The following is a 26062-nucleotide window of genomic DNA, read 5'->3' as shown; positions in this document are numbered from 1 at the left end:
GGAGCAGTTCTGTTCTGTCCTGTAGGGTCTCTGTGAGTTGGAATTGACTCAACGACAACGGGTTTTTTTTTTTTTAAGATCACATACTCACTTCCCTGTAAGGTGGCAATATCTCAGCCCCAAAGGCAGCATTTCACATAATGGAGAAACGCTACGGGCATTTCGGCCAACATCAGGCACAAGGCAAAAATGCCCATTATTTAACAGGCCAAGCTCACCCACGAGTAGAGACAGAATACTCACAATAAACACATACCAACAAACTGATTCCAGCCATGTGTTTACAAAAACATCATGACCAACCCTGGTTTCCCCCGGGAACATGTGTATGGTTTAATGTGAGAATTAAGTAATCTAATTACTGGCAATAACAGACAAAAGGAGAAAAGCAGCATTCTTATTTCAATAAATTCAGGAAAAGGAGATGACAAAATTCAACATTCACGCATAATTTTTTTCAAGGACAACTATTACTGCTTCTACTGCTCAGATACTGCAGGTCCCAGTCATCCTGATAAATCAAGTGAAGAAATAAGGATTAGAAAGAAGAAAAACACACTTCGATCATGTATAGATGATACGACTGTCTATTCAGAAAAACCAAGAAATTCTGGAGCCCAGTTATTAGAAATAATGAGGGTTCAATAGGCTGCTGGGTAGAGCACCAATGATCTTCTACATGTGTGGGTTCTCAGCCTATCTCTCTAGGTCTGCTCAACAGCCAGCATCCTTCCTGGAGAGAAATTCATCTTCACTTTGGAGGGACAAGGAAGAGAGAAAAAAATGACACTGAAAATTATACATGGCACAGGGCATTTTGAGGGCAGTGAAGCTGTTCTGCAGGATACTGTCATGGCGGACGTAGGACACTGGACATTGGTCAAAACCCATAGAACCACACAACATAAAGAGTGATGCCAACATAAACTACAGACTTTAGCTAAAAACAATGTATCAATACTGGTCCATCAGTTACAACAAACACACCACACAAATGCAAGAATGCCAGCCGTTATTTAACGCGGGAAACTAGGTGCAGGGGGCAGGGGAGAACTCTGGACTTTCAGCACAATTTTTCCAGAAATATAAAACTGCTTTTAAAAACAAAGCCTATTTAAAACAAACAAGTAAACAAACAAAAACTATAACCATATTATTTTTTAAAAATTTAATTTTGAAAAAAAAAAAAATTAGATACAGCCACACATACATGACACTTTATTTGTAAGCCAGCCTGCGCGTGCCTGCTCCTTGGCTTCAGCTTCCTCCTTGTCTGCATTTGAGGACCGGACTGAATGGTCTCCCTGGTCCCCTGCAGCCTGTCACCTGTGTCCCCAAGCCTGTGTTTCCTAATCTCAATTCACATATACGTGATTAGAAAAAAATTAAAGCAATCCCAAGAGCCGCATCTGTGACAACTAGTAAGGTAACTCACCACTGCTCTCGGGCTGACCCCGACCCCTGGTGACCCCACGTGTGTCGGAGTTTAACTGTGCTCCACAGGGTTTTCAGTGACTGATTTTTCAGATCACCAGGCCTTTCTTCTGAGGCATCTCTGGGAGGACCGGAGCTGCCAGCCTTTCAGTTAGCAGCTGAGTACTTCACATTACTAGATGATACTTTTCTCTGATGCTACCATTTCTACCAGTTTATCTGCTTCAACTAGAATCTGCCCCCTTCAGCAGAAAGGCAAACCAACATGTCAAAACATTTCGGTGCTCCAATGCAAGAGAGCTCAAGAAGTCACTCCTCATTTTTAAATAAATTCACCTAGAAGTACCCCGGTGGCGCAGTGGTTAAGAGCTCGGCTGCTAAGCAAAAGGTCAGCAGTTGAAATCCACCAGGTGCTCCTTGGAAACCCTATGGGGCAGTTCTACCCTGTCCTATAGGGTCGCTGTGAGTCGGAATCGACTCGGTGGCAACGAGTTTGGTTGCCCCCCACAGCAAAGCTGAGTGGGTGTGTACACATAAACCTTTAAGTCTGCTCTGATGGCAGAAGCATGGGTGAGCTTGTCAGAAGCAGCCAGTCCTCAGTGAAGAAGGAATCAGGGCTATCTGAGGTTGTCTGGAACCCTCCGCAAAACTATCCAGAGCACAAACTTGAGAGACAGGTGTGGAGAGCTGGCACCACACCAAGACAGAAGGCAAAGTCCACCTTCTACGGGGTTGGCCCCAGGCAGGACAGGCTCACCCAGATGTCGGTGCTGGCCAAGGTCAAATCCATGCTCTTTCCCAAGACAGCGTGGCCATGTCACCCGGCCAAGCAGCCTCCAACACCACCCCTTGACATAGGCTGACAACACTAAGCCTGCGAAGGCTCAGTGTATTAGAACCAGTCCTGAAAGTTCACTCTGGTTCTAATGAACTGACACTGGTGACCGTGCTCGGAAACTATCACACAGGCATTTCTTACGATGAGTGCGCACAAACTGTGAGGAGGCTGGTTGGATAAGGTAGGTCTGAGCGGACAACTGCGTAGCTTCCAAGGGATGTTACAGCAAGGGAAAAAAGCCAAGCTGCAGTTACGTTATAACAAGGCACAGAAATAACATTTTTAGAAGCTGTGTGCATTTTCAACAGCCCTGGCGGGAGGGGATAAACCACAGACCATTTACAGTGGTTTCCACATGAAAAGGAGTGGGACTCGGGATGGAGGAGAGACTGAAACCTTCATTAATTATCAGATCTGGTTCTGTGCTTAATTTTTACAAGAATGTGCTGCGTTTACAATTAAAATTTAAATATTAAGAAAAATATCAAGCTCCAGCCTTACATCTCTACAACGGTTTCAACAGTCTAACCAATTATCCTGAACACTGATGAGATTTTTTTAAGAAAAATGCTGATCTTGCAGGATACATGCCTTCACTAGATACAACCTGGCAGTCAAAGCCTGAGCCCTTTGCTCCATCCCTCCTACCCACTTCCCGCAGAGCTGAAAGAAGTGCAGGGTTAGCACCTGGATCCCCCACCTGGAGTCCACCACATACACCTGCCCTCACCTGCAGCCCCCTTCCCTCTGCCACTCATCACCTCCATTCACTTTCCAGGCAGGCTCTCTGCATGGGGCCCAAGATGGCTGCTTGCAATAGCCAGGGACCACGGGACTAGTAACATGAGTCTTCCTTCTCTCTCCTTGGGGCGCATGTCACACACTGGCAGCATGGAGGCCCCTTACATGGAGATGCAGGTTCCGGTGGAGCTTCCAGACTAAGACAAACTAGGAAGAAAGGTCTGGCGACCTACTTCCAAAAATCAGCCAATGAAAACTCTATAGATCACAATGGTCTGACCTGCAACTGACCATGGGGATGGTGTAGGACCGGGCAGTGTTTCGTTCTGTTGTGCACGCGGTCACTATGAGTTGGGGGCTAACGAATTAAAAGCACTGCCCACAACCCTGTACTGGCCTCCCTCTGAGGAGCCCGTGGGACAAGACGAGATGCAGCCACTTCCTTGAGCGCTAGCACAGCGAACTTGGTGGTTTTTAGGGGGGTGGGGGGGATGCCCAGCCGCAACGCCAGATCCTCTCTGTTACAAATATGTCCCTACAATTGCTAGGTAAGTAAAAGAACAGGAATGCACTGAGCGCTTAACATTAGGATAAAAGATAAAGTATATTTTGTTTTTCTTTTGCACAGAGCAGTGGCTTGCAGCAACTTAACAGCTGAAACCAAAAGTGGACTGTTACATCACTAATGAGCAAACAAGCAAAGAAGCTTGTTGATTCAGAAAGCTTACAGATAAGACGCTCAGGGCACGAGTTAGCAGAGGCTTGCCATGTATATCATATTTATATCACCAATTATCAAATAAGGAGACGTAATAAAACATTTAATTCTAAAGATACACTAGACAGTAATTTTAATGTGAAAAGGAGGCCCGAGGGCTCAGCTCATACATTTAAGCAGCATTATTTGAACACCAGCACGTCTGTGAACATAAAAAGTCTGAGAGACCGGCAACAGGCTACATCAATCCTACTCACACGTCCCAAGTTATTTGCTTTTATCAAAGAGTAGGTATTGGCCTCCTACCTGTTGTAATTACCATAACCAGTTAACCAGTCACCGATGAGCCCGCCCCAACTCATGGCAACCCAGTGTGTGTTAGAGTAGAATTGTGCTCCACCGGGTTTCCGGTGTCTGATTTTTTAAAACAGATCACAAGGCCTTTCTTCTGAGGTGCCTCTGGTGGACCCCAACCTTTGTGTTAGGAGCCACCCAGGGACTCCATAATTACTATGCAGGAGGTTACGCTGTGAGCCCACCAAGAACTGGGACCACGGCAGGTGGGCTCACGTTCTGTTCATGTTCTGCTCACAGCACTTAGGCCGAGGCTGCAGGACAGATGCCTCAAGGAGGCCTGACTCACCTACCAGGAACCTAGGGCTGGGCCACCGAACACCAAAGACCCAGGGGTGATGTGGAGCAGAGGGAGGTGTCAGCTCCAAAGGTGCTCATCCAGGACAGGAAGAGACGGCCCACTCACTGGGGGTCACTCTGGTGGGACAGGCTCTGTCCCCAGCCCAGATGAACAAGGCTCATTAAATTCTGCACTCTCCACAAGGCTTTCTGTTCACCACAAGCTTCACAGGGGAGTTAGCTCCAGAAGCAGGCACACTGGTGGGCGGACACGGACTCCCGAGCCGTTCTGACACTGCCGGGCATAGTCCGACCTTCCAGTCAGACATCTGTCCAACTCAGCTGGACAGAACCAGTCCATCTCAGCTGGATGGAACCAGTCTGTCTCCAAGAGACTGGTCAACTTCTGGTGCAACCAACACAAGCCCGGGGTCCAGAGGTGCTGAAGGGGGACCTGGCAGACACCCTCCAGCCCAGCAGCATTTTTGCTTCATTCCAGCTTCACTGGAAGAGAGCAGACAAGGGCACCATGTTATCTGAACTTTTTTTTTTTTTTTGAATTGTGAACAAAAGGAAAATGGCTATAATAAATTTCCTTTTGGCCTTAAGAAAATGTTAAAGATGTATACCCTTAAAAAATGAATCAACAACATATTAAAGTCCAAGCCAGGTGCCCGTGACTTACCAAGGCACAGGGTCAGCAGAGCCGGCAGGCCAGTGGTCCAAGCAGGTGTCCACCTTGAGGGCCTAAAAGCAGAGACACAGGCATCAGTGCTCTCACGGGACCAGGAAGGTACTCGCGGGGCCGAAGGAGGTCTCAGGAAGGCAGTAGTACCCAGGAAGGCGGACCTTCTCGCGCACTCACCCAGCTGCCTGATTCCCCAGGTATTCTCCCGACTTCAGCAAACACGGGACACAGCCTGCCTATCAGGGCCTTTTTGAGGGCCAGCACTTTCCACTGCCAGAGAAGGAGCCCATCAGGTGGCGGCACAAATGAACAAACCCAGACAGCCTGAGGTCACACCCAGGAGACAGGATGGAAAGCAACAGAAATTGCCACTGCCTCTCAGGAGCTGCTGAAGGTGGGCTACGGAGACCTCTTCCTGCCTCTGGATGGCCGGGGTGCCGCACTCCCCAGCTCAGCCGCTGCCCCCTCACTGCACTCACTCCTTCCCTAAAAGCCCCCTAAACCCATGCCCAGCCCAACTCCCAAAATGCCTTTAGCTTCTGACCCACAAAACAAAAGCCCAGGCTCACTGGCGATCTTTGGTCCTTGTTTTAAACACACTAGGGAGGAAGGGGCAAGAGAAGGTTTCACAGCCCAGAGAACACTTGAAGAGGTTTGTGAAGGTTCCGAAAATGCTAGCAGGCTACGCCATTAAAGACATGCAATGCTGGGCACACCTTTAAGGCCTGCCTCATTCATTCTACCCCCTTCATTCTCCTAACACTGACCGCACATCTAGTATGTTCTGGACACAGCCCTTACAAGACTACGTCCCTCTGTCTTGAGCTTTCCCCACGACCTTAAGCCTCACCTTGTCTTCCCCTAGAGCTCAGAGTTGGTGTATGGGAGCGCTGAAGCCTGCTGGCCTCTAGACTTGGTCAAGAAAGACAATAATAACAAAGCTGCACTTTAGCTGAGCTCTTTGTTAAGGGAGTGGCTCACTCTCGAGTGTGTTGAGTGTGTTCCCGAGAAGGCTTACTGCCAACACCTGACCAAGTGGACTTCATCACGGACTCTGTTTAAATGACTCCAGAACAGGCTTTCCCTTCCTTATCTCCCCAACCTCCCCACCCCAGGATCCACCTGACCTTACCATAAAAAGAAGAAAACATTGCAAACAGGATGGCCCTAACCGCAAATGTGGTAAATCTCTCACCCACCCCAGCCCCCACCCTTAACGTCCCTCAAGCGTTCTCAGCTCCTGGCTCCCTGCTCCCGGAGGATCTCGGCTCTCAATTCCATGTCTCAGTGGAGCAGGACCTCAGGCTCCCTTCCCACCACCATGGTGCCCCTTCCTGCCTTCCCTTCCTCCTTCCCCTTCCCTTACTACAATGAAACCTGTGAGAGCCGGAGCTCGGTGCAACCGCCTTGTTTTTCCGGGTTTCACAGGTTTTCCGCCTTTGACAGGTTGCAGTCTTGCCACTTTTCTATGGCTCATTTTAGTGGAAAATATTTGTGTTTTCCTTCTCTGACAGGTTTCCACCTTACACAGGTTCTGGCTTTCGCAGGTTTCACGGTACAGTCCTTTTGAATAAAAACCATTCTTGCCTCTTTTAATGTTGTCTGGTGCAATTTCTTCTTTCTCAACCTCCTCATTCAGGAAGCCCAACAATGGGGGGCAGGCAGGGTGAATCCCCGGTCCCCAGGAATGGTATCTGTGCCCAGAGACTACACAGGTGGTGCAGGAGTGACATGGTTGCCAACGAAAGTGGAGGCACCAAGTCTACAGAAGTACAATACTGTCTGTGGATAACAGTCACTCTAGGGTAAATGGTGCTCCCTCTCCACTTGTGTGCCTCAAGCACGTTTTCCTTTTTATTCTCAAATCTTTTCTAGTGACTTCCCCTTCTCTTCATGGCCTTTCTTTTCTCACAGTTTCCAGGATCAAAACCAAAAAGACCAAACACGTTCCTGTCAAGTCAATTCTGACTCATGATGACTGACAGTTAAGGCTGTGTGTCAACTTGGCTGGGCCATGATTCTCGGTGGTTTGGCAGTTATGTAATGATGTAGTTTGGCAGTTATGTAATGATGTAATCTGGGAGTTGTATAATGATGTAATCATCTTCCACGATGTGATCTGATGTGATCAGCCAATCAGTTGTAAGGGAAGTTTCCTCAGGAGTGTGGCCTGCGTCCGATACATATATGGACGTTCTGGCAAAGCTTGCTTGTTTGCTCTGGGTCATGCATCTGGCTCATGTGACCTCCAGTTCTTGGGACTTGAGCCAGCTGCCTGCCTTACTGCCCGCTGATCTTGAGATTTGCCAGCCTCTGCAGTCTGTGAGCCAGCAGCCTACCCTCTACCTGCCGATCTTGGATTTGTCAGCCTCCACAGCCTGTGAGCCAGTAGCCCGCCATCTGACCTGCTGATCTTGGGTTCATCAGCCCCTGCAGCTACGTGAGTCTGAAGCCTGGAACCTGACGCCTGACCCATGGACTTGGGACTTTCCAGCCTCTATAACCACATAAGCCTTCTCCTTGAGATAAATCAATCTCTCTCTATACATATATGCTTGACTGGTTTTGCTTCTCTAGAGAACCCAGCCTAAGACAACAATCCTATGAGTTACAGAGTAAAACTGTGCTCCACAGGATTTTCTTGGCTATAATCTTTACAGAAACAAAATGCCAGGCCTTTCTTCCATGGTGCCCTGGGTGGGTTCCAACCGCCAACCCTTAGGTTAGTAGTCGAGTGCAAACCATTTGCGCCACCTAGGGAATTTCCAGGATGAAGCCCCTGCCTAAATAAAGATGGCTTTAAAGCCATCACAAAGTGGATATACTTCAGAAAACATCAAGAAGAAGCATTTCCTTTCTTTCCACACCCCCAATGATTATGTAAAAGGGAATCTTGATGCTTTAAAACCAGCTTCATCGAGGTAGGATTTACATACAATAAATTAAACAACTGTACTGTACAATCTGAAGAGTTTTCACACAAGTGTGATTGTGATACAGAACATTTCTATCACCTCAAAATTCCCCTGGCACCGCTTAGTAGTCAACCCCTTCCCCACCCCACCATCAAAGAGAGAAATCAATAGCAGGTAATCTTGCTTTGACTTGGGGGTTTTCTTACCCAGAAAACCAAAGAATTCACTGTACAGACATTCCTGATCAGAATTACCCTGCCAGCGGTTTTTCTTTTACCCTGAGTTGCAAATCCTTTCTTTCCCATTTGAACCCAGGCTTGCTGAATGTGAATTTCAAAAGATACAGCCGAGTGGAGGGGCGGAGACCACCTTGTGACCTAGTATCACTCTGATCTCAGTAAAAGGAGGAGGGTGGGGTTCAATCAATGATGTTAAGATTAGCCAGTGCCTGATCGTCTATATTTCTCTTCTCTTTATAAACCTCATCGTACCTAACATCTTAGAGCCATTTGCTTTTTCTGGAATCAAAACAGTCTCCCTATATGCATACAGAATAACTGCTCAGAATAAGGAAACTCACGTGGCGCAGTGGTTAAAAGCTATGGCTGCTAACCAAAAAGGTCAGCAGTTCGAATCCACCAGGCACTCCTTGGAAACCCTATGGGGGAGTTCTACTCTGTCCTATAGGTTGCTATGAAATAAACCTTAAGTTCAAATTTCATTGAATTTTGAGTTATTTTTAACATTCCTGGCCCTGGGCAACCACTAATCTGCTTTTTATTAATACTTTTGGCTTATCTGACTTTCACATTAATCTAATAATCTAGTTTGAAATGGTCTTTTTCACTCGGTACGTGGTCACAGTGCTGCTGAGACTCATCCACAGTGCTGCGTGTATGGTAGCTGCTCTCTACTGCTGAATAGCATTCTACCATATGGGTATAACACGATCTGTTATATCCACCCTCCAGCTGATGGACGTTGGGTTTTATGCTATTATGAATAATAGTATTTCTATAGCAGCACTAGATAATGAAGATACTTTCCAATCTGTATGTCTTTTTATTTCTTTTTCTTGCCTTACTGCACTGGCTAGGACCTCCAGCACAATGTTAAATAACAGTAAGGACAGCAGACATTCTTGTCGTTTCCAACGTTAGAAGGAAAGCTTTCAGTCTTTCACCATTAAGAACAATGCTTTACCCATCACCATTACCCATCCCTGTCAAGTTGATTCCAACTCATAGTGACCCTAGAGAACAGAGCAGAACTACCCCATAGGGTTTCCAAGGAGCAGCTGGTGGATTCAAACTGCCAACTTTTGGTTAGTAGCCACATTTCTTAACCACTGGCTATAGATTTTTCAAAGATGCCCTTTACTAGGTTGAGGAAGTTTGCTTTATTTTATTTTGCTGAGAGTTGTTTTGTTTTGTTTTTTTAATCATGAATGGGTATTGAGATATTTCCCCCCGAAATTTTCTTGCATTAGGATGATCATATGTATTTCCCTTTCTGTCTGTTAATACAGTAAATTACATTGCTTAATTTTTGAATGTTAAACCAACCTTGCATTCCTTGGCTAAATCCCACTTGGTTATGATGCAGTATCCTTTTTCTATATTGCTGGATTCAATTTGCTAACATACTGTAATTTTCACATGTATGTGCATGAGGGATATTGGCCTTTAGTCTTTGGTTCTGCTACCAGGGTAATGTGGGCCTCATACAATGAGTTAAAAAGGGTTCCCTTTTCTTCTAATTACTGGAGGACTTTGTATACAGTTATTAATATTATTTCTTCCTTAAATGGTTGATCAAATTAATCAATAAGGTTATCTGGGCCAAGAGTCTTCTTTGTTGGTAGGTTTTTATATACCAATTCAATTTCCTTGATAGACATAGGGTAATTCAGATTTTTTACTCTGACTTGAGTAAATCTGGGTAGTTTGTAACTTTCCCAGAATTTGTCCATTTCATCTATGTTGTCTAATTTGCTCGCCTAAACTTATACTCAATAATCCTTTATTATCCTTTATAATGTCTGTTATTCCAACACAGTTGCCTTACACATTTCAAACTTAACTATGACCAAATTCTTGACCCCAGCCTTCCCCCCACGCTCCCTTCCCATAAACAGAGCCACATCCACCCATTTGTTTAACCCCCAAAAATGTTTGAGTATCCTTCTTGGTTCCTCCCTTGCTTTCTTTCAACTCCTTCCCAAAGCCAATTCTTAAGTCCTGTCCATCCAACCTCCAAAATCCATCTTCCTTATCACCTTCACTGCCACTGCTTGGACCCAGCTGCCATGCCTGAGTTGCTGCAAGAGGCTAACAGTGATCTCCCTGCCCCATGCTCGCTCCCAGGTGCGTGCTCCACAGAGCTGCCAGTGCAGTCTTCAAACAGAAACCAGCTCCTGGCCTTGCCTAAAATTCCTCCATGGCTCCCCAGTGCACTTAGAATAAAACCTGCCTCCAGGCCATGTTCCTCAAAGCCCTGTGGTCTGGGCCATGTCTATCTCTACAGCCTCCTCTCTTGTCTCTCTCTGTTTCACTTTTCTTCACTCATGTGACCTTCTTTCAATTGCTCAAAAGATGCCAAGTTCAGTCCAACTTTAAAACTTCTGCACACACTCTTTCCTCTGCCTGGTACACTTGTTCTCCCCACCCTTCACAGAAAACTTCCTCCTCAGCCATTAAGCTTCAGCTTCAACATTTTTTTCTCAAAAAGGCCTGCCCAGGCATCCAAATTGGTAATGAAGAAGTTAAACTCTCCCTATTTGTGGATGATATGATACTATACATAGAAAACCCAAAAGACTCCATGAGAAAACTACTGGAACTAATAGATTCAGCAGAGTAGCATGATACAAGAAAAACATACAAAAATCAGTTGGACTCTTATACACCAACGAAAAGGCCTGCCCCAACTAACTGAACCCAAACTCAAACAGGTCTCCCACCATAGCACAGACAGGATTTCCAACAATGGCTGCAAATCTACCTCCCATTCCAATGTTCATCTGCAAGGTGACCTTGCCACCCTCCCACTAAGAGGTGGGACCTATTTCCCACCACCTGCACTTTGCTGGGGTTGCCCTTATGGCTGTACTGCCCAAGAGAATGCAGTGGAAACGACAACTTCTGATTTTGTGTTCTCGGTCATCTTCTAAGAAGCCCAAGCTAGCTACATGGGTAAAGGTGACGGGGAGAGTGAGGGAGAGATGCCCAGGTGATCCCCAGCTGTCCCAGTCATCCCAGTTGAAGCACAGGAGATTGCAAATGCCCCAGCAGACTCCACGTGGAGCAGAGATAAGCCACCCTGCCAAGCCCTGCACAAACTGCAGCGCAGTGAGTAAATAAATAATTGTTATTGTTTTAAGCCACCACCCACCTGTCAGTAGGACAAACTGACAACAACAAAGTTTGGGGCCCTTTGTTAAACAGGAAATACAATATTGTAGCACCTTTTCCTTTAATAAGTGTTATGGGTGGAATTGGAGCCCCGGTGGCACAGTAGTTAAGAGATCCCCCACTAACCAAAAGGTCGGCAGTTCGAATCCACCAGCTGCTCCTTGGCAACTCTATGGAGCAGTTCTACTCTGTCCTACAGGGTCGCTATGAGTCAGAATTGACTCGACAGCAATACGTTTGGCTTTGGGTTTTTTGCTTATGGGTTGCACTGTATCCCTCCATATTATGTATTGAAATCCTGGTCCCTATTTTTCTTTTTTCCTGTGGATGTGATGTAATGTAATCTAATCAATCGATCCGGTAAGGTCTATCAGTGTAGGCTGGATCCTAAATCTGATCACTTCTGAGTTATAGAAAAGCAGATCAGACACACAGGGACCCACACACGGGGAAGACAATGTCACATGAGGATCGGCTACAAGCCAAGGAACCAAGGAATACTCAGGCTACTGAAAAGGAAGACATCAATATGGCCGAGACCCTGATTTGGACTTTAAGCTTCAGAACTGTGATAAAACAGATTTCTGTTCTTAAAGCCACCCACTGTGGTATTTCTGTTACAGCAGCACTAAGAAACTAAGACCATAAGATATCTCACAATTCACAATAACTGTATGTCCATTTACCTGTTTTTTCTTTCTCTCCCACTAAAACATAAATTCTGTGACAGCAGGGACACAGAACAGCGTGACTTCTGTTTGTCACTCTAATTCCAACAATAGCAGCATGCCTAGTGCACAGCACAAACAATTTTAACAAGTACCGTTAAATGAGCTAAAGTGTAGGAAAGAGGTGTGGGAAACGCCCCTGTGTGGTGCAAACGGTTTGCACTCCACTACAAACCTAAAGACTGGAGGTTCTAACCCACCCCGTGATGCCCCAGAAGAAAGGCCTGGCATTCTGCTTCCATAAAGATTACAGCCATGAAAACCCTACGGAGCAGTAATATACTCTGTAATACACGAAGTCTCCATAAATCAAAATCGACTCAATGGCTGCAGGTTTGATTTTTTTGTGGGGGAGAGTGGAAAATGACTTCCCAGAGCTCTGAATAACTCAGTCAATTATGTCTGAATGGTATGCTCTTTTTTTTTTTTCCGGTATATTTTTTAAAATTGTGCTTTAAGTGAAAGTTTACAGCTCAAGTTAATTTCTCGAACAAAAATTTATACACATATTGTTATGGGACATTAGCTGCAATCCCTATAATGTGACAGCACACTCCTCCTTTCTACCCCAGGTTTCCATTCAACCAGCTCCTGTCCCTTCCTGCCTTCTCATCCTGCCTCTGAACAGAAGCCGCCCATTTGGTCTTGGGTATCTATTTGAACTAAGAAGCACACTCTTCACAAGTATTATTTCATGTTTTATAGTCCAGTCTAATCTTTGCCTGAAGAGTGGGCTGGAGATAAATGGTATACTCTTACTTAAGCAGATAAAATGATACTTCTATGAGCCTCTGACTGGTAATACTAACATTATACTATAAACGTTGCTAAATTAAAGATCACACTAAAGGAGGAGTTAAAAAAAATTAGGTCTTTCAACAAATGGTGCTGGGACAACTGAATATCCACATTCAAAAGAATAAAGTGGGACCTATACCTCACGCCATATATAAAAAGTAACTCAAAGTGGATCACAGACTTAAATATAAGAGCTAAGCCACAGAACTCTTAGAAGAAAACATAGACTAAGTCTCTGTGACCTTGGTTTAGGCAATGGATTCTTAGATCGGACACCAAAAGCTCAAGCAAACCAAAGGAAAAATAGACAAATTGGACATTAAAATTTTTCGTGCTTCAAAGGACACTATCAAGAGAGTGAAAAGACAACCAGAGAATGGGAGAAATTATTAAAAATCATATATCTGGTAAGGAACTTGTATCCAGAATATATAACTCCTATAACCCACTACATAGGACCCAATATAAATGACCCACTAGCGTGTGAGGAAACCCTGGTGGCATAGTGGTTAAGAGCTATGGCTGCTAACCAAGAAATTGGCAGTTTGAATGCACCAGGTGCTCCTTGGAAACCATATGGGGCAGTCCTACTCTGTTCTATAGGGTCGCTATGAGTCAGAATGAACTCGACAGCAACGGGTTTTTTTTTTTTTTTTTTACTAGGGTGTGAAGGCAAACAGTAACAAGTGTAGACGAGGATGTGGAGAAATTGAAACCCTCAGACATTGCTGGTGGGAGTACAAAATGGTACAGTGACTCTGGAAAACAGTTTGGAAGTTTCTCAGAAAGTTAAACACAGAGTCACCATATGACTCAGCAATTCCATCCCTAGGCATTTACCCAAGAGAATTTAAGACATGTGTCCATGCAAAAACTTGTACATACATGAATGTTTGTAACATTATTCACAACAGCCAAAAAGTGGAAACAACCCAAATGCCCATCGACAGATGAATGAACTAACAAAATGTGGTATATACATCCAAAAAATTATTTAGCAATAAAAAGGAAAGAAGTAGGTACATGTTACAATGTGGATGAACCTTGAAAACACAGACACAAAAGACCACATATTACAGGATTTCATTCAAATGAAAATTCAAAAGCGGCAAATCCATAGAGACAGAAAGCAGGTTAGTGGTTGCCAGCAGCTGGGGAAAGAGGGGGAGTTTGGGAATGACTAACGATGGGTATACCAGTTACTGCCAAGCTGCTTCTGACTCATGGCAACCCCACGTGGTCGGAGCAGAACTGTGCTCCATACGGTTTTCAAAGGTTGATTTTTCAGAAGCAGATCGTCAGCCCTTCCTTCCTGCTAATGGGTACAGGGTTCCTTACTGGGGTGATGCAAATGTTCTGGGATTAGACAATGGTGATGGCTGCAGAACTCTGAATATACTAAAACCAACTGATGTATATACTTTAGAAAGGTAAATTCATGGTATGTGAAATATACCACAATAAAGCTGTTATTAAAAATTCAAGCCTTTTTTTTTTTTCCAATTTGTGTAGATTACAAAAACAAAAATATAGCTAGATGAGTCAGTGGGCACAACATAGTTCATAAAGATAATCTTCTACATCCTATTTGGTGAGTAGTGTGGGGTCTTAAAAGCTTGTGAGCGGCCATCTAAGATATAACTACTGGTCTCTTCCCATCTGGAGCAACGGAGAGTGAAGAAAACCAAAGACTCAAGGGAGCGATTAGCCCAAAGGACTAACAGGCCACAACCTACACACCCCAAGAACTGAAGAACTATGTGGAGTCTGGCTACCATCACTGACCGCTCCGACTGGGAATACAACACAGGGTCCCAGAAAGAGCAGGAGAAAAATGTAGGGGGAAAAAAAAAATCAAATTCACAAAAAAAGACCAGACTTACTGGTCTGACAGAGACTGGAGGAACCCCCGAGACTATGGCCAAAGACACCCCTCTGACCTGGAACTGAAGCCATTCCCAGAGACCACCTTCCAGTCAAAACAATAGACAAACCAATAAAATAAACAGTAACACCTGAAAGGAAAGTGCTCCTTAGAACAATCAGTTGTATGAAATCAAAAGAGCAATATTTGCCCAAAAGCAAAGATGAGAAGGCAAGAAGGAGTAGAAAAGCAGGACAAAAGAAAATGGGGAACCCAGGGCAGAAACAGGGAAAGTGCTGGCACGCAGTGGGGAATGAAACCGAGGCCATGAAACACTTTGTGTACAAACTATCGAATGGGAATCTAACTTGCTCCGTAAACTTTCACCTAGTGCACAAAAAAACACACACATACATAAATACATACATTTATATGTATAACCTGTTGCCATCGATATATACTTATATATATCGGCGTTGTTAGGTGCTGTCAAGTCAGTTCCGACTCACAGCAACCCTATGCACAACAGAACGAAACGCTGTCTGGTCCTGCGACATCAGCTGTACACATACTTACATATATATAGATATGGAAATCCTGGTGGCATAGTGGTTAAGAGCTATGGCTGCTAACCGACAGGTCAGCCGTCTGAATCCACCAGCCACTCCTTGGAAACTCAGTGGGGCAGTTCTACTCTGTCCTATAGAGTCGCTATGAGTTGGAATCAACTCGACAGCAATGGGTTTGGTTTTTATATACATACCTACATACTTACACGGAAACCCTGGTGGTGTAGTGGTTAAGTGCTACGGCTGCTAACCAAAGGGTCGGCAGTTCGAATCCGCCAGGCGTTCCTTGGAAACTCAAAGGGGCAGTTCTACTCTGTCCTATAGGGTCGCTATGAGTCAGAATCGACTCGATGGCACTGGGTTTAGGTTTTTTTGGTTATATACTCACACAGGGTCGTTATGAGTCAGAACTGACTCGACAGCAAGGGGTATGTACGTATACTTACATGTACGTATACATATATACATATAGCTAGAAATAGCCTGACCTGGGAACAAAATTAATAAAATTAACAAGTACTTACTAGACTACTGAATTGGACCAAGTTGGAGCTGGGTTCAAATCCAGGCTCTACCATTCTCCAGCATGTGACCTGTGAAGGTGTGTAAGGTCTCTGAGCCTCAGATCCCCATGTGAAGGTTAGGAAGACCAACATTCCCCTGCAATGCTGTGACAGGCACCAGCCTGACCCTCACACACAGCAGGCTTAATAAACAGCAGGTATGACAATTATCACCACGTTAGGCCCCGTGACATACATCAACATTTATTATTACTGCCCCTACCCTCAAGGGGCTTAATGATTTATGTGGGGTAACAAGATCCACTTACAAGCATAAAAAAAAAAATTGAAGGATGTTTCGAACATTAAATGCAATACATTCAGAAGTGGAAAAATTACTTGAGGGTAGGAGGAACAGGGAGGGCTTAGATTTTTACTATGAAGCTAAAACCCTTACTTAACCCTTGTAAGGAAATTCAATACACAAAGATCTCAACTTAGATCAATAAATTACAAGGTAGCCACATCACAAGGGCATTTTCCAAAGGGTTTCCTCTAAATAGTGCATTTTAATTGACTCAATTTACATGAGAGTTCAATGTTTCTTTTTAGGAGTAACTCTACAGAAGTTTTCTTTTTAGAAATATGGTGACCCAGTTTATTCAGAACGATCCTCCTGCTGAAGACAACTATAAACGCTCGTTGAAAATATACAAATCATATTCCAAAAACATCAAAGAGCTGACAAGATAGCAAGAAATTAAAAAGCCACAGTTATGGGTTGACTTGTATCCCCCAAAAGTTCAAGTCCTAGCCCACAAACCTGTACCAAACCCATTGTCGTTGAGTCAGTTCTGACTCATAGCTACCTTACAGGACCGAGCAGAACTGCCTTATAGGGTTTCCAAGGAGCGGCTGGTGGATTCGAACTGCTGACCTTTTGGGTAGCAGCCAAGCTCTTAACCAACGCACCACCAAAACCCCAGTCCCTGTGAATATAATCTTATTTGGAAATAGGGTCCTTGCAGATGTAATTAGTTGAGAAGGTTATACTAGAGTGTGAGGGGGTTGCAGGGCTAATGTAACCTGAACAGTGATCTTATAAAGAGAACAGACACAGACACACACGGAGGGAAGACAGCCATGCAAAGATGGAGGCAGAGATTGGAGTGACAGACCTACAAGCCAAGGAATGCTTGGAGCTATCAGAAGCTGGGAGACAGACATGGAACAGATCCTCCCTCAGAAGGAATCATCATGGCTGACACCCTGATTTTGGACTTCTGGCCTCCAAAAACTGTGGGAGAATAAATTTCTGTTTTTAAACCACCCCATGTGTGGAAGCCCCAGGAAACAAATACAGTCACCCCTCACCTCCACTCCTAAGGTGCTGAGTCCAACAGTAAACACTCTTCCCATAAAGCTAGAGTTCCCAGGACAAAGGAAAACTAAGAGAAATATACACCTTGCCTTCCCACTACAAAAAAGACTGCAAAGATAAATGACCCTGGCATTAAGCACCACAGAAGGGGAGGGGGGAAACCCATGAGAACAGAAGACAACTCTCATATGCGTTTACAGCTGAAATTCACATCACTTAAGGGACTTAAAAAAAAAAAAAATCTACGAATTTAGTTTAAAATTATCGAACACTGACAGCTCCCTAGGAGCCTGGCAGGAGAAAACACATACTATCACTGGAGTAATGAGCCTTCATCCCAGGCGTCAAGGAATTCCCACAAAGGATGTTGCAAAGAGAGGACAGCAAAAACTAACCAAACACAATGAAACCAAGAACAAGAGCCAGTAGAAACACAATCGCAAAGTTTTCACATATTGGAACTCTTCTAGGTCTAAAGGATCAAAAGAAAATCTTGAGGTTACCTACATGGAGTCGGGAACTATAAAATAACCTAAAAAAACCCACTCTTGTTGAGTCAATTTTGACTCATAGCAACCCTATAGGACAGAGCAGAACTGCCCCATGGGGTTTCCTAGGCTGAGCCCTGGTGGCATAGTAATTAAGAGCTTGGCTGCTAACCAAAAGGCTGGCAGTTTGAATCCACCAGCCACTCCTTGGAAACTCTATGCAGCAGTTCTACTCTGTCCTATGGGGTTGCTATGAGTTGGAATTGACTCGATAACAACAGGTTTGTTATTTAATCCTTACAGAAGCAGACTGCCATGTCTTTCTCCCACGGAGCGGCTAGTGGGTTCAAACCAATGACCTTTTAGTTTGTAGTCAAGCGCTTAACCACTGTCCCTCCAGGGATCATAGAATGACCTAGCGAATAAAAAAAAAAAAAAAGAGCTTTTAAGAATGAAAAATAAAATAAATGAAATTTAAAAATCAATGGATACACTGGAAAAAAAAAAAAAAAAGATTGCCATCAAGTTGATTCCAACTCACGGGAATCCTACGTGTTACAGAGTAGAACTGCTCTCTATGGTTTTCTTGGCTGTAATCTTTACAGAAGCAGATAGCCAGGCCTTTTTTTCTTCCACAGTGCTGCTGGTAGTCCAGCACAAACCATTTCCATCACCCAGTGGTGATTTTTTATTTATTAAATGAAGAGGTTGCACAGGGCTTAAGGTTGAATAGGCCATCAGTAAACCCTATGACAAGTCAGAAAAAAGTATTCAGACTGCAGCAGACAGAGGGAAGGAAAACATGAAAAGAGGGTAAGAGATATGGGACTAGTGAGGTCTAACATACATATAATAGAAGTTCCGGGGGAGAGAAGAGAGAGAATGTTGCAGAGGCAATATGTGACAAGATAGTACTTAAATTCTCCAAAACTGATGAAAGACATGAATCCAGGCATTCAAAAAGCCTAAGGAACTTGAGCAGGATTGAAAAAAGAAAGAAAAGAAATCTCTGCATAGATACATGGTAACTGCAATCTACCAACAACAGAACGATCTCAAAAGCAGCCAGAGAAAAAAGGCAGGTTTTCTTCAAAGAAGAGAGTCTGACAATGACTTCTTAACACACCAAGGATGGTAAAGGCCAGTGGAAGATATCACCAATGTGCTCAAAAATATAACCACTAACCTAGAATTCAATAACCAGCAAAAGTATCTCTGAAGATGCAGGGAAAACTAAACACACTTTCAGACCAAAAAAGGGAGGAGAGTTTGCCACAAGCAGAACCTGACTGAAGGGAATTCCTTCTAATGTATGTACAAGAAGCCCTGGAGGAACAATGGTTAAGTTCTCAGCCGCCAACCGACAGGTCTAAGGTTTGAACCCACCAGCGGCTCCAAGGGAAGAAAGACCTGGTGATCTGCTCCCACAAAGATTTCGGCCTACGAAACCCTGTGTGGCATTTCTACCCTGTCATACAGGGTTGCTGAGAGTCAGAATCAACTTGACAGCACACAACAACAATGTATGTGCACTTTCAGCAGAAAAATGTGATCCTGGATGGAAAGTCAGAGATGCAAAAGAAAATAAAGGGCAAAGAGAAAGCCAAATATATGTGAAATCTGAAACATTAACTGTAAACTATAATAATAATAATAATATAATAATGTCTTGTGAAGTTAAAAAAAAAAAAAAAGGAATTAAATGCACAACAACACATTAACTGGGAGAGGAGTTAACAGAGTGAAGAGTGTTCTCAGGCCATATGCTGGGCCATAAAGCAAGTTCCAACAAATTTCAAAAGGCAGAGGTGAATCTGAACTTATTCTTTGACTCGAAGCCACTTGCACTTAAACAAGTAACAAAAAGATACTTACAAAAATCCCCTATGTTTAGAAATTAAGACATGCAAATGACCAGTAACAAAGAAATTAAATGGAAGTTAGAAAATATATTGAACAGAACAGTAACAAAAATATTTCATATCACAACTTATGGGCTACAGTGAAAGCAGTTCTCAAAGTGAACGTTATGTATAGTCTTAAGTGAATATTTAAAAAAAATTATTTAAGGCTAAAGACCTAAAACATATTCTACAAAGTTAGAAAAACAACAAATTTAAAAGGAAGGAAGTTGGCATAGTCAGATGCTTCCTGTGGTCCTTCTTACAACAAAGACCAAAAAAAACAAGTGAAATGATCATATATGAGAATCTAGGAACCCTGAACATCAAAGACAAAGTTGAGGAGTTGGACTGAGTGGCAGGGGGAGGGAGTGACAGTTCAGAAACAGCAAGGATTTGCCACACCTGACCTGGCCAGCACCCTGCAGGCTGGATCGGCTGGCACATATGGGCTGAGGCAAGCAGTGGCACTCAGGATGTGTCTTCCACATTGGGAGAAACCAAGCCTCCGGAACCACAGAGAAGCACTGCCAAATCGGCAAAAGTTAAGTACAAGTGTCTAACCTACCACGCTGGATCAAAACAACCCTTCGCCCCTTTGAGAAGTACCTCTCTCCCATTTATCTGCCCCTCCCTGCTCTGCTCTGGGTCCCGGGCTTGCTTCAGTGATTGCTGTGCCCCCTGAGCAGGAAGTAGGACTCGTCACATGTCCTGAGCCATTCACCCGGCTTTGGAGAGGGAACAAATTAACAAACAGGAAAAATCATCTGCCAGCTCCCCTACCTAAGCCAGGAACTCAGGGCAGGCACAGACCCTTTGCCTAGGCACAGGTATAAGGGGTCCACAGACTCTGAATGCCTTTCACCCCTACATAGATATCTGTGGCCCATTTCTACAGCATAGGCCCTCATTAGCACTGTACAACAGGGTAGATATCTGAAGCCTATTTTCAACTGCAACAACTAAGGGGGGGTGGCAGATTCGTGACATCTGACACTATCCTGCCGTTTAAGCAGGGTCCTCACTTACCCACATCAGGGGCCTGAGGACTGGTGGCTCTACTCACTCCACTGAGCCAACTGTGACAGGGGTCTGAGAAAAAGTGATGCCTCGCAGTCCTTACAGCCAACAGCACTGGCTGCCCAAAGTCCAGCTGCAAAATCCACCCACCTACGTGCCTTCCACCCAGGCACTCAGGCAGCCATCAGCCCTCTGTCTTGCTTAGCACATGACCCCTACAGCAGCCAAATACCTATGCCTACTCCAATCACCCCTGCCAATGTAGGACTGTAGGTGAGAGCCTGCACCACACAATCAGTGACCAATGACCTGGAATCCATGCAAGAAAAGCAGACTCCTGGACTCACATGCCTAGTGACAGCTCTAACCACCTGGTCACAGGACGTAAGAGCTTCAAAGACACCAATAATCAAAAGCAGCTCACATGACCAGCCAATGTGGGCATACCAAAACAAGATGCTAGGACACAGTAAGCAAATATAAAGTAAATAAATGCAATAACTTATTGATGGCTTGGAGACAACAGTCGATATCAAATCACATAAAGAGGCAGACCATGATGGCTTCAGCAAGCAACCAAAGCAAAGAACCAAGAAACCTCCTGGAGGAAGTTAAGGTCTTGGAATTATCAGAAGTAGAATTCAAAAGACTAATATACATAACTTTTCAAGAGATCAGAAGGGAGATGGCAAAACGCAGCCAAGCCAAAGAACACACAGACAAAGCAACGGAGGAACTTAAGAAGGTTATACAAGAGCATAACGACAAATTTAACAGACTGCAAGAATCCATAGAGAGACAACAAACAAAAATTCAGAAGACTAACAGTAAAATTTCAGAATTAGACAGCTCAATAGGAAGTCATAAGAGCAGAAAACTGAGGCAATCGAAGTCAGAATTAGTGAGACTGAAGATAAAGCACTTGGCATCAATTTATTTGAGAAAAATCAGACAAAAGAATTCTTAAAAAATGAAGACACCCTAATAATCTTGTGGGACTCCGTCAAGAGGAATAAACTACGGGTGATTAGAGTACCAGAACAGGATGGGATAACAGAAAACGCAGAGAGAACTGATGAAGATTTGCTGGCAAAAAACTTCCCTGACAGCATGAAAGATGAGAAGATATCTGTTCAAGAAGTTCACCAAATCTTATACAGGGTAGATCCCAAAAGAAAGTCACCAAGCATATTATAATCAAACTTGCTAAAACCAAAGATAAAGAAAGAATTTTAAGAGCAGCTAGGCATAAATGAAAAGTCATCTACAAAGGAGAGTCAATAAGACTAAGCTCTGACTACTCAGCAGAAACCACACAGGCCAGAAGGCAACGGGATGACATACATAAAGCCTTGAAGGAAAAAAATTGCCAACCAGGAATTGTATATCCAGCAAAACTGTCTCTTCAATATGATGGCGAAACTGGGACCTTTCCAGATAAAGAGAAGTTTAGGTAATTTGTAAAAACCAAATCAAAATTATAAGAAATACTAAACGGAGTCCTCTGGTTAGAAAAGCAGTAATATCGGATAACAACCCAAGACTAGAACGCAGGAAAGAACAACCAGATAACAACCCAGATAGGGAAGTCACAAAAATAAATCAAAGCTAAAACACTGAAAATAGGGAAACAGAGACATCAATAGGTAAAAGATGACAACATTAAAGCAAAAAAGAGGGACTAAACAATGTAGTCAAATGAGAAGAATATGAGAGGAAGTCAAGGCAATATCAAGAAATAAAAGATCGGTTTAAACTTAGAAAAATAGAGGTAAATATTAAGGTAGCCACAAAGGAAACTAACAATCCTACACATCAAAAAAAAAAGAAGAAGAAAAACATAAAGACTCGGCAAATACAAAATCAACAACGATGAAAAAGAAGACACTCAGCACAGAAAATTAAATGAACAAAAAACCTCAATAACACACAAAAAAATACATCAAAATGACAGCACTAAACTCAAAAAAAAAAAAAAAACTCATACCTATCAATAATTACACTGAATGTAAATGGCATAAATGCACCAACAAAGAGACAGAGAATGCCAGAATGGATTAAAAAGCATGATCTGTCCATACGTTGCCTACAAGAGACATGTGTTAGACTCAAAGACACAAACAAACTAAAGCTCAAAGGATAGAATATAGCAAGCAAACAACTACCAAAAAAGAGCAGAAGTGGCAATATTAATCTCTGACAATGCAGACTTTAAAGCAAAGTCTACCACAAAGGATAAGGAAGGACACTATACAATGATTAAAGGGTCAATACATCAGAAGGACATAATCACAAGAAATATTTATTTACCCACCAAGGCTCCAAAATACATAAAACAAACTCTAACGACATTGAAAAGAGAAATAGAAACTCCACAATAATAGTAAGAGACTTCAACACGCCACTTCTGATGAAGGACAGGACATCCAGAAAGAAGCTCAATAAAGACACAGAAGATCTAAGTGCCACAATCAAACAACTTGATCTCATAGACATATACAGAACACTCCACCCAACAATAGCCAAGTGTACTTTCTTTTCCAACACGCATGGAACATTCTCCAGAATAGACTACATATTAGGCTACAAAGCAAGTCTTAACAGAATCCAAAACACTAAAATATTACGAAGCATCTTTTCTGACCAAAAAGCCATAAAAGTAGAAATCAATAACAGAAAAAGCAAGGAAAAAAAATGGAAATTGAACAATACCTTGCTCAAAAACTACTGGGTTACAGAAGAAATTAAAGATGGAATAAAGAAATTCACAGAATCAAATGAGAATGAGAACACATCTTCCTAGGGCCTTTGGGACACAGTAAAAGCAGCACTCAGTGGTCAACTTACAGCAATAAAAGCACATCTCCAAAAAGAAGAAAGCGCCAAAATCAAAACTTAACCCTACAACTCAAACAAATAGAAAGAGCACAGCAAAAGAAGCCCTCAGGCACCAGAAGACAGGAAACCACAAAAATTAGAGCAGAAATAAATGAAATAGAGAATCGGAAAACAACTGAAAGAGTTAACAAGACCAAAAACTGGTTCTTGGAAAAGATCAATAACATCAATAAACCATTGGCCAAACTGAGAAAAGAAAAACAGGAGAGGAAGTAAATAACCCGAATAGGAAATGATATGGCCAATATCATGACAGATCCAAATGAAATTAAAAGAATCATAACAGAATACTATGGAAAATTGTGCTCCAACAAATTTGAAATCCTAGATGAAAGGGACAAATTTCTAGAAACACACTACCTACCTAAACTAACACAGAGGTAGAAGAGCTAAATAAACCTATAACAAAAGAAGAGATTAAAGAGATAATTTTTTAAAACTCCCAACAACAATAAAAAATCCTGATGGCTTCAGTGGAAAATTCTACCAAACTTTCAGAAAAGAGTTAACACCACTACTACTAAAGGTATTTCAAAGGATAGAATACTCCCAAACTCGGTCTATGAAGCCAACATAACCCTGATACCAAAATCAGGTAAAAACACCACAAAAAAAAAAAAAGAAAGAAAGAAAATTACAGACCAATATCCCTCACGAACATAGAGGCAAAAATCCGCAACAAAATTCTAGCCAACACTGAAGGGGACTTCTAAGTCAATTGGCATAATAAACTCTATCATGAAAATATTCTGCATCCCACTTTGAAGTGTGGCGTCTGGGGTCTTAAATGTTAACAAGCGGCCACCTAAGATGCATCAATTGGTCTCAACCCATCTGGATCAAAGGGGAATGAAGAACACCAAGGTCACAGATAACTATGAGCCCAAGACAGAAAGGGCCACATGAACTAGAGACTTACATCATCCTGAGACCAGAAGAACTAGATGGTGCCCGGCCACAACCGATGATTGCCCTGACAGGGAACACAACAGAGAACTCCTAAGGGAACAGGAGAACAGTGGGATGCAGACCCCAAATTCTCACAAAAAGACCAGACTTAATGGTCTGACTGAGACTAGAGGAATCCTGGCGGTCATGGTCCCCAAACCTTCTGTTGGCCTAGGACAGGAACCATTCCCGAAGACTACTCATCAGACATGGAAGGGACTGGACAATGGGTTGGAGAGAGATGCTGATGAAGAGTGAGCTACTTGTATCAGGTGGACACTTGAGACTGTATTGGCATCTCCTGTCTGGAGGGGAAATGGGAGGGTGGAGAGGGTTAGAAACTGGCAAAACGGTCACAAAAGGAGAGACTGGAAGAAGGGAGTGGGCTGACTCATTAGGGGGAGAATAAATGGGAGTATATAGTAAGGTGTATATAAGCTTATATGTGACAGACTGACTTGATTTGTAAACTTTCACTTAAAACACAAAAAAAATTATCTAAAAAAAAATTCTTTTTATATAAGCTTATATGTGACAGACTGACTTGATTTGTAAACTTTCACTTAAAACACAAAAAAAATTATCTAAAAAAAAATCCTAGCCAACAGACTTCAACAATGTATCAAAAAAATAATTCACCATGACCAAGTTAGATTCATGCCAGGTATGCAACGATGGTTCAACTTTAGAAAAGCAATCAATGTAATCCATCACATAGATAAAACAAAGGAACCACATGATCTTATCAATTGATGCAGAAAAGGCATTTGACAAAGTCCAACACCCATTCATGATAAAAACTCTCAGCAAAATAGGAACAGAAGGGAAATTTCTGAGCACAATAAAGGGCATTTATACAAAGCCAACAGCCAACATCATTCTAAATGGAGAGAGTCTGAAAGCATTCCTTTGAGAACAGAAACTACACAAGAATGCCCTTTATCACTGCTCTTATTCAACATTGAGCTGGAGGTCCTAGCCAGAGCAATTAGGCTAGAAAAAGAAATAAAGAGCATCCAAATTGGTAAGGAAGAATTAAAAGTATCCCTAGTTGCAGATGATATGATCTTATACACAGAAAACCTCAAAGAATCCACAAGAAAACTACTGGAACTAATAGAAGATTTCAGCAACTTTTCTGGATATAAGATAAACATACAACAATCAGTTGGATTCCTCTACACCAACAAGGAGAACCTCAAAGAGGAAATCACCAAATCAATACCATTTACAATAGCCTCCAAGAAGATAAAATACTTAGGAATAAATCTAACCAGAGACCTAAAAGACATATACAAAGAAAACTGTAAGACACCACTGCAAGAAACCAAGGGAGACCTACAGAAGTGGAAAAACATACCTTGCTCATGGACAGAAAGACTCAACATTGTGAAAATGTCAATTCTACCCAAAGCGATCCACAGATACAACGCAATCCTGATCCAAATTCCAACGCCGTTTTTTAATGAGACGGAGAAACAAATCACTAACTACGTATGGAAAGGGAAGAGGCCCCGGATAAGTAAAGCATTACTGATGAAGGACGAAGTGGAGGGATCACAATAGAGGGTACCGGACACAGCT

At 43.0% G+C, this 26062-nt stretch overlaps 1 protein-coding gene across 9 annotated transcripts in view; it reads right to left on the bottom strand.

The window, feature by feature from the left end:
• Positions 1–26062, bottom strand: part of AGPAT3 (1-acylglycerol-3-phosphate O-acyltransferase 3) — a 152258-nt gene that overhangs the window by 99882 nt on the left and 26314 nt on the right. For 8 of the 9 annotated variants that reach the window (XM_049874984.1, XM_049874980.1, XM_049874985.1 and 5 more), the window contains exon 2: positions 5050–5111. The exons of the other annotated variant lie outside the window; for it this stretch is intronic. The gene's annotated coding sequence lies outside the window, so the exon portion shown is untranslated. The remainder of the gene's footprint in view (positions 1–5049; positions 5112–26062) is intronic. 9 annotated transcript variants of the gene reach the window in all.

The sequence above is a fragment of the Elephas maximus genome, chromosome 2 (assembly GCF_024166365.1).
Source record: "Elephas maximus indicus isolate mEleMax1 chromosome 2, mEleMax1 primary haplotype, whole genome shotgun sequence".
Classification (NCBI taxonomy): domain Eukaryota; kingdom Metazoa; phylum Chordata; class Mammalia; order Proboscidea; family Elephantidae; genus Elephas; species Elephas maximus.
This window is presented reverse-complemented; position numbering and strand designations above follow the sequence as displayed.